This window comes from Ovis aries, chromosome 3 (genome assembly GCF_016772045.2).
Source record: "Ovis aries strain OAR_USU_Benz2616 breed Rambouillet chromosome 3, ARS-UI_Ramb_v3.0, whole genome shotgun sequence".
Classification (NCBI taxonomy): domain Eukaryota; kingdom Metazoa; phylum Chordata; class Mammalia; order Artiodactyla; family Bovidae; genus Ovis; species Ovis aries.
In genome coordinates this window covers 180,213,387-180,229,806 of record NC_056056.1, presented here as the reverse complement: position 1 = coordinate 180,229,806, position 16,420 = coordinate 180,213,387, and the positions used below count along the sequence as shown (strand labels likewise).

Here is a 16,420-nt window from a genome sequence, read left to right as displayed (position 1 = left end):
AGAGATCTCTAGTCTTTCCCATTCTGTTCTTTTCCTCTATTTCTTTGCATTGATCACCGAAGAAGGTTTTCACAGGCAAATGTGAGACTCTAACATATAAGGACAGAGCCCCAGAGCTGGGCAGCTCTAGATCCAGGATCCCACCAGCTCCAACCTGTTCCTCTCTAGCCTGTCTGCCTTATGAGCCAGCAGGGTCCTGCTGTTTGGTTTGATACAATCGTTTGGTACAGTTCCTAAGATGGGGAATAGAAAGGCTCTAGGCAGAAGCCTGAGTAATACAAACAATGGCATCAGGATTTTCTGACTTGCCCCAAAGGAAATTCTGCTTGATTTTTATCACCAGAAAGAAGACTCTTGGCCCCTGTCTCTTCCCAACAAGATTTTAAAATGTTGATATTGACTGAACACCTACTTGTGTCAGTCATTATGGGAAGCTTGTTGTATGCATGATCACAGTGTGCTCACAATTTAACTGAACAGATGAGGAAACTGGAGCAGAGAGCAGTTCTGTAACATGTCCGAGGTCACATAACCTGCCCCTTCCTTGCAGGTTTCATCTTTTCTCAATTCAAGGTTGTTCACTGCCAGCAAACGACATGGAGGAAACACTCCTCATGAGATGTTGAGAAGGAACATCCTCATCCCCCACCATAAGGTCCTGCTTGGAGGAGGTGTTCCTTCCTGGAGGAAACTAGCCTGGTGCTTCGGGGTGTGGGACCTTCCCGATACATTGTGCAGGTTACCTGGACAAACTAGCCTTAACCTCAATTTTCTTCAGGCAATCAGTCAGCAGGAGTAGCAGTTCCTTTCTGCTCAGTATGTCCCAGAGATACTCAGTGACATCCTCAAAAATGATCTCAATATCTAGATGAAAGGAAAGGGAATAAGATTAGAACTTGTGAAGTGAAAAAGAGAAAGTGTTTGTCGCTCAGTGGTCTTTGATTTTGTGCGACCCCATGGACTATAGCCCGCCAGGCTCCTCTGTCCATGGAATTCTTCAGGCAAAAATACTGGAGTGGGTATCCATTCCCTCCTCCAGGGGATCTTCCTGACCCAGGGATCAAATCCAAGTCTCCTATGTTGCAGGCAGATTCTTTACTGTCTGAGTCACCGGGAAAGCCAAGAAAAATGTGTGATGGATAATAAATGGTGTTAAGTAGCTTTTTTGTTTTTTAACCTTGTGGAATCTGGGGGAGGGCTTGCAGATTTTAATTTTCCAGCCTAGAACAGGTATCTAGATCACTATGGTGACAGTTCAGAAGTTGGTGAGAGCTACTTGAGTTTTTGAATTTGGTGGACCCGAAGTGCTGAAACTCCAGTTGGATGTTGCTGTACCAATTCTGAAAGACCACCCGGTTCCAACAAAGTCCAAGCATGTGGTGTAAACCCAGTGGACGCATATATCCGCTCCTGCACTCACAGTATAAAACCACTTCTACCTTATACTCCTAGCTGAGATGTGGCTGGGATAGTAGAAGCTGCTGGAGAGAATGTATCTGCTTGCAAGAAAGGTGACGTTCACTACCAGGACGGTCTCTGGGGGCTACGCCGAGTTTGCTCTGGAAGCCCATCACACTGTTGACACTCTGCCAGAAAAACTGGACTTTAAACAAGGAGCTGCCATCAGCATCTCATGTTTTACTGCTTATCGAGTCTGCTCCACAGTGCCCGTGAAAGCTGGAGGAAGTGTTCTGGGGCAGGTGGAGGAGCTGGAAGAGCAGCATGCCACATGGTTATAGCTTACGGCTTAAAGATTTTGGGTACAGCTACTACTGAGGAAGGACAAAAGTTTGCTTTCCAAAATGGAGCCCACAAAGTGTTTAATCCCAAAGAAGCTAAGTATATTGATAAAACTGAGAAATCTGTTGGTGAAAAAAGAGTTGATGTGATTATTGAAATGTTTGCTAATATCAATCTTAGTGAAAATTCAAATTTTGTCACATAGAGGACGAGAAGTAGTTGTTGGCCACAGAGGTCCTACTGAAATAAATCAACAGGATCCATGATGAAGGAATCTAGCGTAAGAGGAGTAGCTATCCCTTCATCCTCCAAGGAGGAATTCCAGCAGTTTGCAGCAGACTTTCAAGCTGCAATGGAAATTGATTGGTTGAGACCAGTAATAGGCCCCTGGTATTCACTGGCCCAGGCAGCCCAGGCTCATGAAGATATCTTTCATAACTATAGGGCTGTGGGAAAATGATTCTTCTCTTAAAATGATTAATGCTTGCATTGTTTTCCTGTGTAATTAGAGGTTTCTTACCTCAGTTTTGAGCAGACTGCGTTTGCTCTGCTTAGCTTTCATTTGATTCAGTGAGTTTCTTCTATTGAAAAAAAAAATGTTTCTTTTTAGCAATCATAGGTATTGGAGTGCAGTTTATTTTATAGCCAGCAATATTCTTTATGCTTTCTACCTCTCATCAAGGAATCATCATAATGGGAACTAGGATGCTAGTGGTCACTTGGCATTGGAGGACATTACAGAAATTCCTAACCAATGCTTATCATGAATCCCATACCTTTGACTAAAACGTGCTAATTCAAAATAGAACTGCTTGATTCCCAAGCCTACTTCTCCTTATAAAGTTTCTTTAGTCTCTGATTAGCCCACAGCTGGAGAAGGCAATGGCACCCCACTCCAACACTCTTGCCTGGAGAACCCCATGGATGGAGGAGCCTGGTAGGCTGCAGTCCATGGGGTCACGAAGAGTCAGACATGACTGAGCAACTTCACTTTCACTTTTCACTTCCATGCATTGGAAAAGGAAATGGCAACCCACTCCAATGTTCTTGCTTGGAGAATCCCAGGGACGGGGGAGCCTGGTGGGCTGCCGTGTATGGGGTCACACAGAGTTGGACATGACTGAGGAGACTTGGCAGCCAGCAGCAGCAGCAGCAGCAGCAGCCCACAACTATATTGGACTCCTTGATGATTCTCTGAACTAAACAAGACCTCTTTTCCAAACTAATCTCATCTAGATCTACAAGTCTCTCAGAGGGGCAAGATAAACAATGTCCAGAGGAATCTGTTAGCTTTCCAATATTCCACAATATTTTATGCTATTCACTAGGTTAAGGATTGATTACCAGTGACCCATGTACTCTGTGAGGACAGCAGCCTTATCTCTGGGATGATATGATACTAGGAGCACAGCTGACTTCCCAGGTGGCGCTGGTGGTAAAGAATCTGCCTGACAATGCAGAAGATGTAGGAGATGCGGGTTTGGTCCCTGGGTCGGGGAGATCCCCTGGAGAAGGGAGTGGCACCCCACTCCAGTACTCTTGCCTGGAGAATCCCATGGACGGAGGAGCCTGGTGTGTTATAGTCCATGGGGCCACAAAGAGTGAGACGTGACTGAAAGGACTTGGCACATCAGGTGCATAGTTTCCACATATATATGTGTTGATTGGTTCAATTTCAAAGTAAATTTAAAATCATCTCTTTGTGTGACAGGGATCATATATTTTTGTTTAAATTAATAAACAAATTTGATGCCTTAAGGATGATCTGTTTTTGTTATTATAACATGGTATCTGCAATAAATCCTACAGCACATTAAAAATATGGTATTTATTATAAATTAGTTAAAATTCACTTTCTTGAGCAGCAATCACCTGGGCATTCTTGGCAGAGTCACCTGGGGTTATGGATGGAACAGTGTTCCCCCCACCCCTCAATTCATATGTTGAAGATTTAACCCCCTGGTGACTATATTTGAAGACTGGGCCTTTAAAGAGGTAATTACAGTAAAATGAAGTCATAAGTGTGGGGCCCTACCCAATAAGTTAAATATCTTTATTAGAAAGGAAGACACCAGATTTTCTCTCTATTCCTTCCCTCTCCCCCAGAGGAAAGGCCATGTGAGGACACAGAGAGAAGGCAGTTCGAATTTACAAAACAGGTGGAGATGTCTCACCAGAAACCACCACTACCTTGATCTTGGGCTTCCAAACCTCCAGAAATAATGATCTAATCCTGGGATTTAGGTGTCTTCAGGAATCTACAATTTTAAACCTTCAGAAAGAGAAGGAGGGCTTCCCAGGAGATGCAGTGGTAAAAATTCGCCTGCCAATGCAGGAGATTCAAGAGTCATGCGTTCGATCCTTGGGTCGGAAAGATCCCCTGGGGTAGGAGATGGCAACCCCCTCCAGCATTCTTGCCTGGAAAATCCCAAGAACAGAGGAGCCTGGCAGACAACAGTCCATGGGGCCATAAAGATTCGGACACAACTGAACAAGAGAGCGCGCGCACACACACACACACACAAGGAGAAGAAATACAAGGGAGGTGTTTTGTTAGTTACTACTTATAGCAGATACTGGCAGCACCATATAAACGACTGCTTTCATGTTTTGGCAGTGAAACAAAAGAATATTCACATTAAATGTGAGAAAGAATGTAATGATAATAAATAGCCTCAGATCAGTACAGAGCAAGAACACTGCTCAAATGAGTTACCAAAATCCCTGTGTGATTTCAGGGATCTAGAAGTTATGGAATTACTCGGTGTTAGTAGCTCAGTCCTGTCTAACTCTTTGTGACCCCATGGACAGTAGCCTGCAAGTCTCCTCTATCCAGGAAATTCTCCTGGTGAGAATACTGGAGTGGGTTGCAATTTCCTTCTTCAGAGGATCTTCCTGACCTAGGAATCGAACCTGGGTCTCCTGCATTGCAGACAGACTCTTTTACCATCTGAGCCACCACGGAAGCCCAGGGGTTATGAAATTGTAGCTAAGACATAGGCAACTAGGAGATATATATATATATATATATATATATATATATATATATATATATGTATATATATATAAAATAGGCAACTAGTGTGTGTATATATATATATATATATATATATATATATATATATGGAGGGTGGGGCTGGGTCACAATGTGAGATGTTTTTCCTGGTACATGCACACACAGATACATTATTCTTATTTCACAGATGAGGAAAGTGAGACTCAGACAGGATAAGGGACAGCCCAAGGCCAGTGAGCAGAAAGCTCAGAGGTGGAATCCAAGCTCAGGTATCAGACACTTCTTGGATATGACTTGAATCCTCCTTATTTTGAACTCCTGTGATTTCTTCATTCTACCATGCAGTACACCTAGGGGGATTTTTGAGAGTGATTTTTGGTGGTGAGCACACTGCAGCGTATACAGAAGCAGAAATATAATGTTGTACACATGAAACTTATAGAATGTTATAAACGGATGCTACCTAATTTTTAAAAAGGGTTTGAGGCCACCTGCCATGGGGGTAAGACTACCATGTGAGAGGCTTCATCTTGTTGATCAGAGACACTCAGGATGGGCAGTGAAGGGGTGGAGGCAGATGTGATCCTGTGTAAAACCCCATCACCCCTCCCCTTTAGGTGGGAGGTGGCAAAAGTCAGACTGGGGTTCAGTTCAGTGTCCACTGATCCTTGCAGAGCGGTTGGGCAGGTGGCAGGGCGAGAGCTGGACGAAAGGTGTCTGTGGTGATGCCCCAGGGTCTGGGAGCAGGAGAAGGCTCAGGCCAAGGGAGGGGGCAGGAGGAGCTCCAGGGATGCTGGGGGATCTCGCCTCGCTGCCCTGTCTGGCCTTGGGGACTCCCTCTGCTGTCCCCCTCCCCAAGGGCTGTCCTGGCCTCACTTCTGAGTCACTTGCTAGAGGGCAGTGGGGGAGGAAGTAAGCACCTAGCAAGAGGCTCCCTAAGGAGAGAGCTGGGAAAGAGGCTCTGAGGACACACTCCCATTGGGGGTACTCCACGTGGCCCCCATGAGGGGCTCCAGGATGCTTATCCATCCTCTTCTTGGTTCTTGATTCCTCTGTAGGTTAACTCTGCCAGGAGGAAACACCCTCAATTCTGGGTCACATGCAGGAACTGGACAGAAAAATAGGCAGCTGCCTCCCTGAGCATTTTCCAAGGTTTTCTGAACTCATGATGGCAGCAGCGGGGTCTCAGAGATCTCCCTTCAGATCCTTGTCTGCGTCAGGCTGGAAGGAGGTGTGACCTCACCCTTGGGTTGGTTCACAAGTGAGCAGCGGCTGCAGGGAGCAGGGGGTGGTGAGGTCTCTGGTGAGTTCCCCTGGGACAGACACCGGTGTCACGGGGAATTTAACACACTGTGGTTCTCTGTCCCCTGGGTTCTGCAGGTCACTAGTTAAGGAAAGTTACTTATCCCCAGCCACTCCCCCCAAGTCACAGTCTTGCTCTCCTGTTGGGGCACAGGGAGAACATAATCAGATGGGAGACACCCATCTGCTAAGTTATCAGAGCAAGAAAACCAGCGAAAAGACCAGATAGGAAAGAATAATCTGGAAATTACATGAGGCTAGGAACACTTGTGTTTACTAATTGGTAATAACTAATATTGATCCATTATCTATGACATGCAGGCTCCTGAAGCTCACCTGAACTCACAGCAGCCTAAGTTTTTGAGCTGATTCCAGAACCTGGGCTTGAACCCAGTCTTTCTGAGCCAAATCCCAGGTTTGTGATGATTATGCTCTACTCCCTTTAATATACAGAGATATTTATTTGTGGATATATATTTATCAGTTAAATGAGTGCTTTCATTCCAAAATAATGTCTTGCTCTCTGTGCTTAATTCTCTGCCTTGATAAAGTTGCTGGTGATACAGTTCCCACAGCCCATGCCCTTTTTGCTTCTGCAAGAGCCTTTATCTCACAAGGAGTTCCATCGTCCCCACCCCACTTCCTGTATCCCTGCCCTGTGTGGCTGAGGACCCCGATGGCGCCCCACCCCTCTGCTGTATTCCCCTGACTACTGGACTTTAGGTTGTTTCTAAATCCTTATGCAAATAATAGTGTAAAGAACATTCTCCTTGTATAAAACTGCATTTGAGACTGTTCCCTTAAGCTACATCTAGGAGTAGGACATAGCTAGATAGCTATCTAGGATGTAGGATATAGGATCTAGGATATAGCTATCTAGGCTAGACCACAAGGCATCAGCACCTAAAAACTATTCATGCCTAGAGACACACTGTTATGCAAACAAATTGCAGCAATTTATGTTCACACTCATGATACATAAGGATGTCCATATGATACATAAGGGTGTCCATCCTTTCAGACTTTCCCATTCTCTGCTGCTGCAGCTAAGTAGCTTCAGTCGTGTCCGACTCTGTGCAACCCCATAGATCGCAGCCCGCCAAGCTCCTCCGTCCCTGGGATTCTCCAGGGAAGAACACTGGAGTGGGCTGCCATTTCCTTCTCCAATGCATGAAAGTGAAAAGTGAAAGGGAAGTTGCTCAGTCGTGTCCGACTCTTAGTGACCCCATGGACTGCAGCCCACCAGGCTCCTCCGTCCATGGGATTTTCCAGGCAAGAGTACTGGAGTGGGATGCCATTGCCTTCTCCATCCATTCTCAGCGTTCTTCAAAAAAAAAAAAAAGAGCAGTTCAGATCTTTATATATGAACAATCTATTTTGGTTCTGCTTGTGATTATCTTGTCATAGGAGATGAGGAAGGAAAGAAAATATTGATGACATTTAACTACTGTTTCAAGAAAGCAAAAGAGCCTTTGTCAACTACTCCTCCTGAGACCTGACTGAATGACAGTAGAGATACTTACAGTTATAATACCAGCTACTGATAACAGTGACTTGTGTTTGTGGTATTTGCTCTGCAATGGTATTTGCTCTAAAACTTTACAAATGATAGCTTGTATTTTATTCCATTGGCCTTTGAGATGTGTAGCATTGTATCCTCATTTAGAAATAAGGAAGCTGAAGTACAGATGTTACATGACTCGCCCAAGGTCAGAAGCCTTGCCCCTGGAACTGAGCTCCACCCGACAATCTGGGCTCAAGAACCCATAGCCTGCCTCTCCTCCCTCTGCTGCTAATAAAAACAACCACGGGGGCAACAGGAGACCAGAGGCTTCAACAAATGTCTGAAGACTCACTGGATGGAGAAGTGATAGCTGAGTGAAGAAGAGCACAGTGGAGGAGGAGAAACAGGGAAAGAGAGCTGACAGGAGAGAAGAACAGTGTGCTGGGTAGAGGCCCAGAGTGGGAGCAAGATGAGAGGGAGGCCGAAGGGAGAGTAGGGGACAAGTTTACCAACACCACGGCCCACCCCATATTCACAGCAGCCTTTGCCCTTCACCAGACTTTTCAGAAAGCTACTTGAGAATGAGTTGCAGGAAAAAAAAAGGGTGGTGTGTTTGTATAATTATGGAGAAAAGTAAAGGGTACCTAAGAGAGAGATAGACGTGGGATCCAGGAATCAGGAACACCAACCCAGAAGAAAGGGAATCCAAGGATCCCAGCTGGGTGCGCAGCAGACCTAGGGAGAAATCAGTCCAGAATAGGATAAGAAGTCCAGAGTCTGTGCGTACAGGGGACTCGCTATCATATGAGGCACCGTTGGAAAGAAATAGAGGAAATGTTGGAGGTAAACAGTGCAAGGGGTGAAAACAAGGCCAATTAGAAACATCAGGAAAAACTGAAGCTATGCTGAAAAGCATGTGCCACTATAAGGTACAAGTTAGCTCTAGAAACGTATTAAAATAACACAAAAATCTAAACTCTGTTTGATTGTTTTTTTAATATAAGGTAAATTTATCTATGTTCAAGTCCTGGTTTTCCGATTTTGATTGTTTTGGAGACTGTTCAGAACTGAAGTGTTGTTGATATATATCTGTTCAGTTCAGTCGCTCAGTTGTGTCTGACTGTTTGTGACCCCATGAACTGCAACACGCCAGGCTTCCCTGTCCATCACCAACTCCAAACTCATGGAGTTCACCCAAACTCATGTCCATTGAGTCGGTGATGCTATCCAACCATTTCATCCTCTGTCTTCACCTTCACTCTTGCCCTCAATTTTTTCCAGCATCAGGGTCTTTTCAAACAAGTCAGCTCTTCACATCAGGTGGCCAAAGTATCGGAGTTTCAGGTTCAACATCAATCCTTCCAATGAACATCCAGGACTGATCTCCTTTAGGATGGACTGGCTGGATCTCCTTGCAGTCCAAGGGACTCTCAAGAGTCTTTCAAAAGCATCGATTTTTCAGTGCTCAGCTTTCTTTACAGTCCAATTCTCACATCCATACATGACTACTGGAAAAACCATAGCCTTGACTAGATGGACCTTTGTTGGCAAAGTATGTCTCTGCTCTTTAGTATGCTGTCTAGGTTGATCATAACTTTCTTTCCGAGGAGTAGCATCTTTTAATTTCATGGCTGCAATCACCATCTGCAGTGATTTTGGAGCCCAGAAAAAATAAAAGCATGTGACACTGTTTCCACTGTTTCCTGATCTATTTGCCATGAAGTGATGGGATTGGATACCATGATCTTAGTTTTCTGAATATTGAGCTTTAAGCCAACTTTTTCACTCTCCTCTTTCACTTTCATCAAGAGGTTTTTTAGTTCTTCTTCACTTTCTGCCCAAAAGGTGATGTCATCTGCACATATGAGGTTATTGGTATTTCTCCTGGCAGTCTTGATTCCAGCTAGTGCTTCTTCCAGCCCAGTATTTCTCATGATGTACTCTGCATATACGTTAAATAAGCAGGTTAACAATATATAGCCTTTGTATATTTGTATATCCGAAAAGTACTTTCTGGGTTTGGAACCCGTCTGTTGTTCCATGTCCAGTTTTAACTGTTTCTTCCGGACCTGCATACAGATTTCTCTGGAGGCAGGTCAGGTGGTCTGGGATTCCCATCTCTTTCAGAATTTTCCACAGTTTGTTGTGATCCACACAGTCAAAAGTTTTGGCATAGTCAATAAAGCAGAAGTAGATGTTTTTCTGGAACTCTCTTGCTTTCTCGATGATCCAGCGGATGTTGGCAATTTGATCTCTGGTTCCTCTGTCTTTTCTAAATCCAGCTTGAACATCTGGAAGTTCATGGTTCATGTACTGTTGAAGCCTGGCTTGAAGAATTTTGAGCGTCACTTTGCTAGCATGAGAGATGATTACAATTGCGTGGTAGTTTGAACATTCTTTGACATTGCCTTTCTTCGAGATTGGAATGAAACTGACCTTTTCCAGTCCAGTAGGAAAAAGCAAAATATAGGACACTGAAAGATGAACTCCCCAGGTTGGTAGGTGCCCAATATGCTACTGGAGATCAGTGGAGAAATAACTCCAGAAGGAATGAAGAGACGGAGCCAAAGCAACAATGTGCCAAAGCAACCCACTTGTCAATGTGACTGGTGATAGAAAAAAAGTCCGATGCTGTAAAGAGCAATATTGCATAGGAACCTGGAATGTTAGGTTTATGAATCAAGGCAAATTGGAAGTGGTCAAACAGGAGATGGCAAGAGTGAACATCGACATTTTAGGAATCAGCGAACTAAAATGGACTGGAATGGGTGAATTTAACTCAGATGACCATTATATCTACTACTGTGGGCAGGAATCCCTTAGAAGAAATGGAGTAGCCATCATAGTCATCAAGAGTCTGAAATGCAGTACTTGGATGCAATTTCAAAAACGGTAGAATGATCTTTGTTTCCAAGGCAAACCATTCACTATCACAGTAATCCAAGTCTATGCCCCGACCAGTAATGCTGAAGAAGCTGATGGTGAATGGTTTTATGAAGACTTACAAGACCTTCTAGAACTAACACTCAAAAAAGATGTCCTTTTCATTATAGGGGACTGGAATGCAAAAGTAGGAAGTCAAGAAACATCTGGAGTAACAGGCAAACTTGGCCTTGGAGTACAGAATGAAGCAGGGCAAAGGCTAACAGAGTTTGCCAAGAGAATGCACTGGTTTTAGCAAACACCCTCTTCCAACAACACCAGAGAAGACTCTACACATGGACATCACCAGATGGTCAATACTGAAATCAGATTGATTATATTCTTTGCAGCCAAAGGAGAAGTTCTATACAGTAAGCAAAAACAAGGCTGGGCGCTGACTGTGCCTTAGATCATGAACTCCTTATTGCCAAATTCAGACTTAAATTGAAGAAAGTAGGGAAAACCACTAGACCATTCAGGTATGACCTAAATCAAATCCCTAACATACAGTGGAAGTGACAAATTGATTCAAGGGATTAGATCTGATACTGCCTGAATATCCATGGATCGAGGTTCATGACATTGTACAGGAGGTAGGGATCAAGACCACCCCCAAGGAGAAGAAATGCAAAAAGGCAAAACGATTGTCTGAGGAGGCCCTACAAATAGCTGTGAAAAGTAGAGAAGTGAAAGGCAAAGGAGAAAAGGAAAGATATACCCATTTGAATGAAGAGTTGCAAAGAATAGCAAGGAGAGGCAAGAAAGCCTTCCTCCATGATCAAGGCACTTGTTAATCAATATAAAAATTAAAGTACACTTCTAGAATTTGGGATCTGAAGCACTAAAGGGAGGAGGAGAATTAATATCTCAGTTTACAAAGCTAAGAATCAAGAAATAGTGGGTCCAGTTGAAAGCATAAGAAAGGAAGATGTAAATAAGGTGCTCACAAGTACAAAGCTTCCTAATAGGGGATATCAAATGAGTGAAATAATGATATAAACAGAAGATGGGGAAAGGTGTAAGAAAAAGTAAAAGATAAAGAAATCCTTATTTTTCCAAGTCAGAAGTAAGGAAACAATATCAAAAATTTTAAATTTATTTATTTTAATTGAAGGCTAATTACTTTACGATATTGTATTGGTTTTGCCATACATCAACATGAATCCGCCATGGGTGTACACGTGTTCCCATCCTGAACTCCCCTCTCACTTCCCTCCCCAATATCAAATTTTTAAGTCAATAAAAAGAAAAATGCAACCCTAAATATTGACTAGCTATTGTGGTTGATGACTCCCCACCTTGCACCAGGCACCTTCCCAATTGCTTGGTATGAATTCACTTCCTTTTAGTTCTCACAGTGATCCTATAAGAAAGGAAGCTGAAGCTCAGAAAGGTGAAACAATTTACTCAAAGCACACAGCTAGTGCTAGAGCCAGAGTCCAAGTCCAGGTTCCTGTCTCCTGCACACACATTCTCACACCATTCCACCTCACAATGTAGTAATAGCATTTAAAGACCATGATTAGCTATCTAAGCTTTTCCTTGGGAAGGAAAGAGCAGAACCCTCTGTACAAATTGATCTGTACTTAGGACTGGATTGTTTCAACTGTAAGACAGCAGCAGTCAGTAACCCACAAAATGGGGTGGTTTCTAGTGCTGCCACCCTCAAGATGATGGAAGCGGTTGAATTTAATGCCAACAAGAAATAAGTGTGACTCTTGCTGTGACGGCTGTCAGTATGGGAGACATGTTCGTTTTGATGAAACCAAGTTCTCTAAGAAAGTGAAAGTGAAAGTGGAAGTGTTAGTCACTCAGTCGTGTCTGACTCTGCAAGCCCAGGACTGTAGCCCTCCAAGCTCTTCTGGAGGAAATTCTCCAGGTGAGAATACTGGTGGGCATTACCTCCTCCGGGAGATCTTCCTAACCCAGGGATGGAACCAGGTCTCCTGCATTGCGAGCAGATTCTTTACCTTCTGAGCCACTAAGGAAGCCCTCTAAATTCTCTAAGTAGGGATGGTAACTGGGGTTAAACCAGAATAGTCAGAATGAACAGTAACTCTAAACAGACACACTGTCCAGCAGCATCTTGCCCACCCACATGGGCACCCATGGGCTTCCACCCACTCAAAGGAAGGAAGACCCCTTTCAGGGGAGGTGAATCCCACAGGCTGGCATCTCTGCTCCTGCAAAGACAAGGATGCTCTTGAAGATGATCAGAGAAGAGGTCAGAAGGGGCACCCACATAAATAACAATAATAAAAGATAATGATTACTATAAGGATGTTTCATTGGGCCAAGCTGAGTCTGTGAAAGGCCATGAGTTCAAAATAATGTTACATGGAGAGGACTTTAAATAAAGTGTGGTCAGAAAGAGAGACACAAAGGTTAAAAAGTGTGCTAGTGGTGATGCAGGTGAGGCAAGACTCAAGAGACGTGGGTTCAGTCCTGGGGTGGGGAAGATCCCCTGGAGAAGGCAATGGCAGCCCACTCCAGTATTCTTGCCTGGGAAATCCAATGGACAGAGGAGCCCTGTGGGCTACAGTCCATGGGGTCACAAACAGTTGGCCACGACTGAGTCGGTATCTTTCTTTTCTTTCTATGTTGCCAAGAAGAGTAAGTATAATGGGAAATATTTCATTGTTAATTAAGTTTAAAAAGAAGAGAAGTCTTGAAGTCTTTAGTATGTTTCTGTTTATTTACATGAATGTTTATGAAGGACTGAGAAAGAAAGAACAGGCCCTGACATCTGGAGGCTGGTCTAGTATCACAACAGGGCGATGCTTTTCTCCTTTTGGGTTTAAAGGCTCTCACAGAACTCCAGCCTCACACAGGGTCACCCTGAGAGCAGGATCGAAGGAGACAGCAAACACCTGTCATGGTGCCCCCACCAACACCACACCTTCTCCCTTGGCTGAAAAGCAACACGGCTTCTTCTTTACCAATCACACATTTATCCTCACTCTGGTCTCCATACAGGGAGTTACTGAGACTCTCACTGGTAGAACTGACCCCAATTCTCTGCAGCACCCAATCTAGACTGTCCCCATTTCCTTAGAGTCTCCTTCAAATCCACTCACCCGAGCCCTATCCTGGCATCTTTCTTTGTAACAACTTCTCTCTCCGATCCCCAGGGCTGTCCCTCAGGAAGAGTAGCCATCAGGTTGCTCACTAGGGAGTGTGCCCAGTGGTGGAGGCTGGAGGCCCTGACCATGTGGGTGGGAGCGAATTCATAGAGGCAGACCCACCTCCAAGCAGGTGAGAGAGGAGCCCTCACTGGTCTCCTATCTCCTTCTCTCCCTAGAAGCTGCAGGAGCCCAGGAGCCAGGGCAGCCAGTTGCAATCACGAAACATGAAGATGAAGGGTCAAGGCAGAGAGAAGAGGTGGGCTCGGGCAGACAGGGCTGGATCCTGGATGATACTGAACACTTCTAAATGTGTCATGACCCTTGACTTATTCTTCTGTCCTCCCCTGCAATTCTTGTCCTGGTCCTGACCCTTGTCTGGGGCCTCACTGGGTGTCGATGCTGAATGGTTCTCCGTTCTGCTGGATTCCTATCTGGGTGTCCTCCTCTGTTAGCCTCTGACTGGCCACTTCCTGGAAAGGCTGCCAGTAGGAGAGGGGAGGACCCTAGAGAAGCCTGTCCCTGCCCAACTACATGGCCAGACACAGAGACCTTCCCTCCACGTGGGCAGACAGAGATTCTACCAAACCTCTTCCTCCACGTGGTACACCTCATACTCTATGGGCAGAGACAGCAGGGGTGAAGGCAGTGTCAAATTCAAAGTCCTTAGCCTATCGCCAGGCCCTCCCAATGCTCCACCTCCTGTCTTCCGCGCCTTCCTGACTCCACGGGGCCTGGACCAGGGGCCTGGAGGACTCCCAGCTGCCTGGACGCTGGTTCGCCCGCAGCCTCCAGGCCTTCGCTCAGGCTGCCCCTCCAAGGCCTTTCCCCACCTGCCTCACCAGGTGAAATGTTACTTGTCCCTGGAGGCCTATCTCAAAAGCTTCCTCTGCCTGCTGTCGTCCTCTGTTTTTCTTCCAGTCTCCCCTGGAATCTTGCACTTTCCAGCCTGTGGGTCTGTTTGTGTGGAGTTTCTGCAGCTCCCAGCACCGGGCGGGGCCCCTGTCTCTTCTCTGCTGCTCCTCCTGCTCCAGGGTGTCTGGGGCTCCCTCCACCCTCCTGGGAACAGCCTGGCTAAAGTACGAGGTGTGGGACCTGTTACTGGGGCATGAATCAACCAGATTCTCAAAGACATAGCACCACACCTCTTTCACCTGCAGGTCAGTAATTCCATTTGTTTTTCTTGTCTGTCTTCATACAAGCTCTTTCTGATAGAGAGTGCCATCAGATTTCTGAGCGTTTCCATTGATGGGCATCCCACGCTTTTCCAGAAGATCTTCCTCTGCCAGTAAACCAGGATGTGAGACCTACATGGTCTATGCTCTCCAGCATCTTGGTTTAAGAAAGTTTTTGTATGAACACTGTATCTCAGGTAGCAGGAAAACCTGCATTTTTCATGTCTCCTTACCCCAGCCATGATATTTTTATCAGAGGAGAAAGAGGAAGAGAGAACTGTGGCAAAACATGAGGCTTACCTGAAATCTGCTACACTGTGCTGAGACTTGAAGACTTGAGCAGGACTTTCCTAAACCTCCCCTCCCACAGGATGTCCAGCCCAGGTCTGGTCTGGCTGTGGGGCCCAGCTTCCTCCAGCCTCTCGCTCCCTGCTCCCAAACTGCTCTGCCTGGGACTTTGAGGGGGAAAGCGTGGAGTCATTTCCTGACTGCAATGGAGGCAATTTTGAAAGCACAGAAATGGGTGTGCTCCTCTTTGACTGAGAAAAGTACCAATTAAACATGTCCTGCTTGAATGAGGAGAAGGAGCAGAAGGAAAAAAGGAAGGGGGGACGAAGAGAAAGAGGAAGAAACAAAGATTCTACTCAATCAATCAATCGATTCCAAAGGGTCTAAATGAAAATGGAGAAGAACAAGAACTGCAAACATACTAGGAAACACATTAGAAATAGTTTTGAGTTGGGCCAACCATTCTCATCAAGACACAATTGCCAGAGCCCCAAGGAAGGTCTGATGTATTTGACCTCTTGAAAACTAAATATTTCAAAAGGAAGCCACACACCAAGTCAGAAAAGAAGGAGAGCCAGGAAGACACTGTTTGCAATATTTATAGTAGACAAAGATGAACATTCCCAACACAGAGAGAGCCTAAAATCCGCATGAAAAGACTGAATGCCGTTTCTCACAAATGGGCAAGAGATGTGAACGAGCCATTCCCGGGGAGGCGACTTGCCCAGGGTCACACAGCTCTCCGTGGACAGAATTGGGGCCAAGTCCAGACCTTCTGACATGGTATGTAAGGGAGGGGAGTGGAATGTGATTTTAATAACCCAGAAATTTCTAGGTTTGTCTCTGCCTTTATAAACACATAGATCTAATCTCACGTGCCTCTTGCTATACTGATGTATCTACAGTTTGGCTTCTTTAGAAGGTCTTTAGATCGTAAACCCTGTATCATCATGTGGGCGTTGCACAGCAGAGCCTGTGTCTCCCCACTTGGTCTCCTGTCCATCCTCTCTCAGACCTTCGTTTTTCCCCAGGACCTGGCAATGAGCAGGCACTCAGGATAGGGTGGGTGATGAAAGCTGTTTCCTTGTATCTCAAAAGAAGATACAAGGTTTGCCCCCATCAGCCCCTGCACAGCACCCAGGGGCAGACTCAAGGCGGCCAGGCCACAAGGAGGAAGGACTCTAGCTCCCCTGCCCTCCTCCATCCCCGCAGGTTTCTTGAAATTTCCCAAAGGACTGAGCACCCACAACATGCACCTTCCTTCTGGGGCCGCTGCTCAGTCTCAGGGGTCCACATCCCAAGCTGAGACCACCTGAGCAGGCAGCTACCTCCCTCTGCACTGTGTAGGGGT

At 45.4% G+C, this 16,420-nt stretch overlaps 1 pseudogene; it reads left to right on the top strand.

Moving 5' to 3' along the window:
* The first annotated feature begins 1,244 nt into the window (after window positions 1-1,244).
* LOC101104972 (zeta-crystallin-like) lies at window positions 1,245-2,217 on the top strand (annotated as a pseudogene).
* Window positions 2,218-16,420: the final 14,203 nt, after the last annotated feature.